Source organism: Amblyraja radiata, chromosome 12, assembly GCF_010909765.2.
Source record: "Amblyraja radiata isolate CabotCenter1 chromosome 12, sAmbRad1.1.pri, whole genome shotgun sequence".
NCBI lineage: Eukaryota > Metazoa > Chordata > Chondrichthyes > Rajiformes > Rajidae > Amblyraja > Amblyraja radiata.
In genome coordinates, this window is record NC_045967.1 from 62,108,718 (window position 1) to 62,118,757 (window position 10,040).

Consider the following 10,040-nt stretch of genomic DNA (forward strand, 5'->3'; position numbering starts at 1 on the left):
GGGGAGGGGGGGGAGGGGAGGGGAGGGTGGGAGGGGGTTATTTGAAACTTTGTAATCTCTTCCCCCAATGAAGATGCAACTTTTTCCGATCGTATCTTCGTCCGCACTGCGGCCTACCATCGTGGAGCTGGCGGTCCCTTTGTTACGGGCGACTTCGGGAACTCGAGCTGCAGGTGCTTCGACCGCCCCATTGAATGGGCTTCGATCGCCCCGACCGCGGGAGAAAGGGCGGGGGAAGATCAAAGTTATCCGCGTTCCATCACAGTGGGGAGTGCGAGGTCAGTAAAATCAAGATGGGCGCTGCCTACGCTGGTGGGGACTCGGGGGGATTGCCGTGAGCGCGGTGGTCTCGGGGATGCGGGGACATCGCGCCCACGGGAGCATCCTGGAGTCTGGTGCGGGTGTGGACAGCTCCCTGACTGTTCGAGCGGACAGAGGCTGCAGAGAGAGCGACAAGCGGTCAGTACAACTCTGGTCACATCACAGTGAAGAGCGTGTGAGTGGCCCCGACATTGGACTGATGGCTGTGGGTTTCCACTGTTGCCTGTGCCCAGGGATTCTCACACGCTGCTGTGGGGACTGTTTAGGTTGAATTTTGTAATTTGTGAATCTCTGGAACTCTCTACCACAGAAAGTAGTTGAGGCCAGTTCATTGGCTATATTTAAGAGGGAGTTAGATGTGGCCCTTGTGGCTAAAGGGATCAGGGGGTATGGAGAGAAGGCAGGTACAGGATACTGAGTTGGATGATCAGCCATGATCATATTGAATGGCGGTGCAGGCTCGAATGGCCGAATGGCCTACTCCTGCACCTATTTTCTATGTTTCTATGTTTTTATGTGTGTAATATTGTGTCCTGTGGCTTTTCTTGATGTGACTGTATGGTAAATCAAATGGCATTGTACCTTAAGGTACACGTGAGTAAAGGACTATTGAACTGTTGAACTGTTGAACTTATCTATGTATCTCCCTTTCCACTGATTTCAGTCTGAAGAATGGTCTCGACGTGAAATGTCAACCATCGCTTCTATCTAGAGATGCTGCCTGTCCCGTTGAGTTACTCCAGCATGTTGTGTCTATTGTGGCGGCCCGAGCCACTTTGGTCTTGAACCGTCGTTGGTCGAGCGCAAGCACTCGCGTGGACCTGGCGTGATCTGGGCCGGACATTCAACGCCGACCTGAGTGACCAGCGGGGGGGGGGGGGGGGGGGGGGGGGGTGCAGCGGACGACGGAGCTCAACACGTTAACACACACACCATGTCCTTCTGTACTATTGGTCGAGATGTATCGTTTAAATATTAAACTGGGTGTTTACACAACACGTGAACCTGTTTATCCCCAGTGATGTGTTCAGTCCATTGCCGGTCACCCCAGTCTGGGCAGCAGGGTGGCGCAGCGGTAGAGTTACTGCCTTACAACGCTTGTAGCGCAAGAGACCCGGGGTTGGTCTCGACTACGGGTGCTGTCTGTACGGAGTTCTCCCTGTGACCTGCCTGGGTTTTTTCATTGAAGGTATAACTGTTCCCCAGCGGTCTCTGATCCCGCACGATCTTTGCCTCACAGCTCCCGGGCCTGAGTGGCTGAGTCACGCGGGGACCTTTTCAGAATTGCAGCCAGTATCTCGTGAGGTGCCGCAAGGCTCGGTGCTGGGACGCCAGATGTGTACAATATATATTTATGATTTAGACGAGGGAATTAAATGTGACATCTCCATGTTAGTGGGTGAGATGGGTGGCAGTGTGAGCTGCGATGAGGATGCTATGAGGCTGCAGGGTGACTTGGATAGGTTGGATGAGTGGGCAGATACATGGCAGATGCAGTATAATGTGGATAAATGTGAGGTTATCGAACAGGAAGGCAAATTATTACCTGAATTGTGTCAGATTAGGCAAAGGGGAGGGGCAACAAGACCTGGATGTGCTTGTACATCAGTCACTGAAAATAAGCATGCAGGTACAGCAGTCGGTGAAGAAAGCAAATGGCATGTTGGCCTTCATAGCGAGAGGATTTGTGTTTAGGAGAAAGGAGGTCCTGCTGCAGTTTTACAGCGGCCTGGTGAGACGGCATCTGGAGTATTGTGTGCAATTTTGGTCTCCTAATTTGAGGAAGGACATGATTGCAATTGAGGAAGTGCAGCGTAGGTTCACAAGGTTAAATCCCGGGATGGCGGGACTGTCATTTGATGAAAGAATGGAACGACTGGGCTTGTATTCACTGGCATTTAGAAGGATGAGAGGCTTGGACACGCTAGATGCAGGAAAAATGTTACCGATGTTGGGCGAGTCCAGAACCAGGGGCCACAGTTTAAGAATAACATAGAAACATAGAAAATAGGTGCAGGAGTAGGCCATTCGGCCCTTCGAGCCTGCAACGCCATTCAATTCCTGGGATGGCTGGTCTGACATATGATGAAATAATAGGTTGACTGGGCTTGTATTCACTGGAATTTAGAAGGATTAGAGGGCATCTTATAGGAACATATTAAATTCTTAAAGGATTGGACAGATTAGGTGCAGGAAAAACTGTTCCCGCTGTTGCGGGTGTCCAGAACCAGGGGTCACATTTTAAGAATAAGGGGTAGGCCATTTAGGACTGAGATTAGGATTTTTTTTCACCCAGTGAGTTGTGAATCTGTGGAATTCTCTGGCACAGAAGGCAGTGAAGGCCGATTCACTGGAGGTTTTCAAGAGAGAGTTCGATTTAGCTCTTGATTGAAGGAAACATAGAAACATAGAAACATAAAAAATAGGTGCAGGAGTAGGGCATTCGGCCCTTCGAGCCTGCACCGCCATTCGATATGATCATGGCAGATCATCCAACTCAGTATCCTGTACCTGCCTTCTCTCCATACCCCCTGATCCCTTTAGCCACAAGGGCCACATCTAACTCCCTCTTAAATATAGCCAATGAACTGGCCTCAACTACCTTCTGTGGCAGAGAATTCCAGAGATTCACCACTCTTTGTGTGAAAAATGTTTTCCTCATCTCGGTCCTAAAAGATTTCCCCCTTATCCTTAAACTGTGACCCCTTGTTCTGGACTTCCCCAACATCGGGAACAATCTTGCTGCATCTAGCCTGTCCAACCCCTTAAGAATTTGGTGAGTTTCTATAAGATCACCCCTCAATCTTCTAAATTCGAGCGAGTACAAGCCGATCAAGGGATATGCGAGGAATCAAGGGATATGGGGGGGAAACAGGAACCGTGTACTGGTTTTAGATGATCAGCCATGATCATTGCTACTGGCTCGAAGGGCCGATTGGCCTACTCCTGCACCTATTTCTCTATGTTTCTATGTGTCTAGAGACTTGATAGAGGTCTTTAAAATGATGAGAGGGTTAGACAGATTTGACGTGGATAAGCTTTTCCCACTGAGAGTAGGGAAGATTCAAACAAGGGGACATGACTTGAGAATTAAGGGACAGAAGTTTAGGGGTAACATGAGGGGGAACTTCTTTACTCAGAGAGTGGTAGCTGTGTGGAATGAGCTTCCAGTGAAGGAGGTGGAGGCAGGTTCGATTTTATCATTTAAAAATAAATTGGATAGTTATATGGACGGGAAAGGAATGGAGGGTTATGGTCTGAGCGCAGGTAGATGGGACTAGGGGAGAATACGTGTTCGGCACGGACTAGAACGGTCGAGATGGCCTGTTTCCGTGCTGTAATTGTTATATGGTTATATGACTGACATATATTACCCCCACAACTATCTAGACTACACTTCTCCCCACCCTGCTTCCTGTAAAGCCTCTATCCCAGCGGTGGGGATCCTTTTCATGTTGGAATGTCGCATTAAGTTAGCTGTAATCTAATAAGGCCCCATGAAAAAAACTTCAATTAGATATACTTTAAAAATGTACATTATTTTGTAAAAATCTAACTACTATGTACTAACTGAAGAAAATGAAACTATTTTATGAATTCTAAAGTTAACTAACCTTTTAATGACTTTGTTGTGGGAAAGGATTTGAATATTTGGTTGCAACATGGAGGTACGCAGTTTCAGCTGATCTTCTAGATGGGTATCCGTCATTTGTGAGCTTAAGAGCATCTTGGTTTGGGTTAGGTAGGAGAATGTAGATTCGCAGCAATAAATGGTTGAAAAGCAAGAAAGCATTTTTCGTGCATGTTGCTGAAGACGTGGGTATTCTATTGCATTTTCTCCTAGATCTTTCTTAGCGTCAAATAAGGACTTGAAAATGTCATCTTCAGAGAGCTCAATCAATTCCATCTGTATTTCTTTAGGAGCCTTGGAGACATCAACTAGGTGAGGTTGAAATGCTAATTTGAGTGTGATGTCATGATTCTCAAATCAGTGAACCTTTCATTGTATTTCTTTAATTAATAAGTCTATAACAGCTGAATATTCTTCACATGATTCGCATGAATCCTCCTGCTCATCAATAACCTTCGCTAACGGCGGAAAAAGTTCATCCAAAATTTCATCTTGAAGAAGAGTTTTGAAAAAAGATAGGTTTATTTGGAAATGCTTGGATTTTTTGCCACATTTAATATATATACTTAGTTTTATTTTGCAAAGAAACATTCAAGTCATTTTGTTTTGACATGATATCACACAGAAATGCAGTATTCCTATAGAAACCTTCATTCAATAATTCACATTGATGATTCTGTACCATGAAATTTAACTATCTGTTCTCGCTAAGATAACCATTTTGCTAACACCTGTCCCTGCGATATCCAACGCACTTTACAATGATACGACAAATCCACACAAATGCCTCATCGTCCAACTTTAGCATATTATGAAACTGACCATGCCGGGTTGCATTTGCACGAATAGAGTTAACAATACTCATAACTTGTTGCAAAGTGCCACTTGAAATAGTAGATTCAACACAGAGATTTTGCTGATGTAGGATACAATGAAATGAGATCAGCAGGATCTGATAACACCTTTTTTATCTGTGCAATAAACCCTTCACGTTATCCTGTCATGGAAGGTGCTCCGTCTCACTAGTACATACACTCACTAGTCGGGGAGGATTATTTTGGTGAATCTTCTTTTATTCTTTGGTATTTTAAATACATTCATTTTAGATTAAAATAAAAATAATAAAAGATGACCAAAAATATTAATAAAAATAAAAGGATTTGTTCTACAAATTTTGGATTAATTCAAAAGGCCTCACTTAAAGGCCTAAAAGGCCGCATTCAGCCTTAAGAGCTGCAGGTTCCCCACTCCTGCTCTATCCCCTACTCCCAATTCCTCTGTCTCCGCCACATCTGCACCCAAGATGAGGTGCTCCATACCAGGTCATCAGAGATGTCCTCATTCTTCAGGTAATGGGGTTCCCCTCTCCCATCATAGATGAGGCCCTCACTAGCGTCTCCTCGGTACCCTACAGCTCTGCCCTTGCTCCACCTCCCCCCCCCACCCCCAGTTGCAGCAGGGACAGAGTTCCTCTTGTCCTCAACTTTCACCCCATCACCCATTGCATACAGCACATAATCCTCTGACATTTTCACCACCACTAACGGGATCCCACTACTAGCCACATCTTCCCATCTCCACCCATTTAGATGTTTAGCAGAGACCGTTCCCTTCGCAACACCCTGATCAACTCACCCTTTCCCACCCAAACCACCCCCTCCCCAGGTACTTTCCCCTGCAACCGCAGGAGATGCATCACCTGTCCCCTATACCTCCCCCTCAACTCCGTCCAAGGTCCATGACAGGTTTATCAGGTGAGGCAGAGGTTCACTCGCACCCCTTCCTACCTCATCTACTGTATCTGCTGTTCCAGGTGTGGACTCCTGTACATCAGTGAGACCAAGCGCAGGCTTGGCGATCATTTTGTTGAATACCTCTGCTCAGTCCACCTTAACCTACCTGATCTCCCGGTTGCGAAACACTTTAACTCCCCCTCACATTCCCACAGTGACCTTTCTGCCTGAGCATCCTCCATTGTCAGAGTGAGACCCAGTGCAAATTGGAGGAATAGCACCTCATATTTCGCTTGGGCATGGCAGATGCAGTATATTGTGGATACATGTGAGGTTAGCCACTTTGGTGGCAAAAACAGGAAAGCAGACTATTATCTAAATGGTGACTGATTAGGAAAAGGGGCGATGCAACGAGGCCTGGGTGTCATGGTACACCAGTTATTGAAAGTAGGCATGCAGGTGCAGCAGGCTGTGAAGAAAGCGGATGGTATGGTAGCATTCGTTGCAAAAGGATTTGAGTGTAGGAGCAGGGAGGTTCTACTGCAGTTGTACAGGGTCTTGGTGACACCTCACCTGGAGTATTGCGTACAGTTTTGGTCTCCAAATCTGAGGAAGGACATTATTGCCATAGAGGGAGTGCAGAGAAGGTTCACCAGACTGAGTCCTGGGATGTCAGGCTTTCATATGAAGAAAGACTGGATAGACTCGGCTTGTACTCGCTAGAATTTAGGAGATTGAGTGAGGATCTTATAGAAAACTACAAAATTCTAAAGCGGTTGGACAGGCTAGATGCAGGAAGATGGTTCCCGATGTTGGGGAAGTCCAGAACAAGGGGTCACAGATTAAGGATAGAGGGGAAATCCTTTAGGACCGAGATGAGAAAAACATTTTTCACACAGAGAGTGTTGAATGTCTGGAATTCTCTGCCACAGAAGGTAGTTGAGGCCACAGTTCATTGGCTATATTTAAGAGGGAGTTAGATGTGGCCCTTGTGGCTAAAGGGATCAGGGGGTATGGAGAGAAGGCAGGTGTGGGATACTGAGTTGGATGATCAGCCATGATCATATTGAATGGCGGTGCAGGCTCGAAGGGCCAAATGGCCTACTCCTGCACCTATTTTCTATGTTTCTAACTACAAGTAGCCCTTGCTTTTCCTCTCTCTCCATCTTTTCCCCTTCCCAGTTCTTCAACCAGTCTCTATCTCCGACTACATTTTATCTCTGCTTGCTTTGTTGCCTTTGGCCCGTTTTCACACTCCCATATCTATGCATCTCCGTCTCTCCTGACTTCAGTCTGAAGAAGGTACTCGACCCGAAACGTTACCCATTCATTCCTTCTCTCCAGAGATATTCCCTGTCCCGCTGAGTTACTCTAGCATTTTGTGTCTATCTTGTTTTCCCCCCGTGATGTATTCAGTCCATTGCCGGTGACCCCAGACAGGGCGGCACGGTGGCGCAGGCAGCGGTAGAGTTACTGCCTTACAGCGCTTGCAGCGCCAGAGACCTAGGTTCGATGATCGGATTTACCTCTAAACTAGACAAGGTTAAGCTTAGGACCTCGAGGTCTAGGGGGGCCTCTGGCCAAGGCAGGACACCTACCGTTCAACTCTATCTCTCTCTCTCTCCATCACCCCCCGCTATCCGTGTCCGGGCCGCCGGGCTACGATTGCTCCTCATCTAAATCCGGCCCTGGTTCGATCCCGACTATGGGTGCTGTCTGTACAGAGTTCTCACTGTGACCTGCGTGGGTTTTCTCATTGTAGGTATAACTGCCCCCTAGTGGTGTCTTACCGAAACATAAGGACTACCTGAAATTAGAGAAGTCAATGTTCATACCGCTGGGGTGCAAACTGCCCAAGCGAAATATGAGGTGCTGCTCCTCCAATGTACGGTGCGTATAACATCATGAGGGAAATTGAGGGAGAATTCACGGTCTCTTACCCGTGGTAGAGGCTTAGGGTTAAAGTGAGGGAGGAAAGATTCCATTGGAACATGAGGAGCCACATTATTACTCAGAGGGTGGCGGGTCTGTGCAACGAGCTACCAGAGGAACTAATTGAAGCAGGTACTATATCAACATCTAAAGTACATTTGGACAGTGGCATGGATGGAAAAGGTTTATAAAGGTATGGGCCAATTGTGAACAAGTGGGACTAGCTTAGATGGGGCATTGTGTTGGCACGGACGTTGGGCCAAATGATGTATATTGATTAAGAGGGATATATTTTGCAGCCTTACATACACCTCTGCTACAGAAAGAACCACCAGCAACCTCTCTGCTTTCCTCTAGGAGAACACACACAACTGAAGACAAGGAAGAGCCCCGGTGCCCAGACCTCTCCCCCCCGGGCAGTGCTGGGACCACTGGATCATCACACAGGCGAGACAAGGACAGACAGAGAAGGAGAATGGGAAATGCCAGCTCCAGGTATGTCCGGATACATCACACAATGTTACTTCTCCACCTCTCCTCCCTCACCTCAAGCACAGCGCTGGAGTAACTCAGCGGGTCAGGCAGCATCTCTGGGGGACAGGTAGCGTTTTGGGTCAGGACCCTTCTTCACTCTGATTGTGATTGGAGGGAGGCGGCTGGATGAGTATTGGCGGCAGGACTAAGTCAGGCAAGTGATAGGTTGATAGATGTTGGGGGGTGGGGGAGGGGGGGTGATGATTGAAGGAAGGCCAGTGATGACAAACTGAGATAAGGAGAACTCGTGGGATTGGGGACAAATGTAATAATTCCTCTCCTAGGCCAAGAGAAGAGGCGTGAGATGGGAAGCTGGAGGAATGGATATAGGTGAAGGTGATGGGGGAAGGGGGAAAGGGCGGGATTGTGGGATAAATGGTGTATCCAGGTGGAACAATGGGAAGAGAAGAGGGAAAGGGAGAGAAGGTGCTTGTCCTTTATTTCAGTTGGTTTCATTTCAACTGGAAACATTCACCGAACATGTTTCCTTTCAGCCAACAGGGGGCTCAGTCTGAGACCCCCACATTCTTCACACAGGAAGAGCTCAACAAACTGAAGTCCGCAACTGGTGGTGTGGAAAATGTTCAACCTCTGCTGGAGAAGAAGGTGAATGAACTGGACAACACCGAGCTGAACATCGCCGTGACGGGAGACACGGGTGCAGGAAAATCCACCTTCATCGACGCCATGAGAGGGCTTCGTAGCGAAGATGAGGGAGCGGCTGCGGTTGGGATGACTGCAACTACAATGGAGCCAACCGGATACCCACATCCCACTCTGCCCAATGTCCGCTACTGGGACCTGCCGGGGATCGGAACTACAGAATTCACTGCGGGTTCCTACCTGAAGAAAATGCAATTTAAAAAATACGATTTCTTCATCATAGTGGCAGCTGCTCGATTCACAGAGAATTATGCAAATCTTGCCAAGAAATTAAGCGGCTGGGGAAGGAGTTCTATTTTGTCCGCTCTAAGATTGACGCTGACCTTGATTTAATGCGGCAGGAACGGAAGACATTTGATGAGGATGCAGAAATGGAAAAGAGCCGGAGTGACTGCGTCAGTAAATTGGGAAAGGCCGGGATCCCCGATCCCAATGTGTTCCTGATTTCCAGTTTCAAGAAGAATATGTATGATTTCCCTCGGTTAATGGAAGCACTGGAATATAAAGAACTTTGTCCTGGCCCTTCTCAACATCAGTGTGGAGGTTATTCGGAAGAAAGGTGAGATATTGAAGAAACGTATCTGGATGTCGGCGATCATGTCGGGAGGAGTGGGAGCGATCCTGGTCTCGTGTCTCTCTGCCGCCTGTGACACTGTGATATTGATTGGAGCGATAATCGATTTCCTTGAATGTCAGTGTCTGAATGATGCTGATCTCCGCAGATTGGCCGAGAGAACAGGCACATCCGTGGAAAAGCTGAAAGTCACAGATTACTATCTAAATGGTGTCAAGTTGGGAAAGGGGGGAAGTACAATGGGATCTGGGGGTCCTTGTTCATCAGTCAATGAAAGTAAGCATGCAGGTACAGCAGGCAGTGAAGAAAGCGAATAGCATGTTGGCCTGTATCACAAGAGGAGTTGAGTATAGGAGCAAACAGGTCCTTCTCCAGGTATACAAGGCCCTAGTGAGACCACACCTGGAGAATTGTGTGCAGTTTTGGTCCCCTAATTTGAGGAAGGACATTCTTGCTATTGAGGGAGTGCATCGTAGTCTTGCAAGGTTAATTCCCGGGATGGTGGGACTGTCATATGCTGAGAGAATGGAGCGGTTGGGCTTGTATACTCCGGAATTTAGAAGGATGAGAGGGTATCTTATTGAAACATATGATTATTAAGTGTTTGGACACGCTAGAGGCAGGAAACATGTTCCCGATGTTGGGGGAGTCT

General features: G+C 47.4%; 1 pseudogene; it reads left to right on the top strand.

Annotated features, from left to right (window-relative positions):
* The first annotated feature begins 8,631 nt into the window (after positions 1 to 8,631).
* On the top strand, positions 8,632 to 9,377 carry LOC116979345 (annotated as a pseudogene).
* Positions 9,378 to 10,040: the final 663 nt, after the last annotated feature.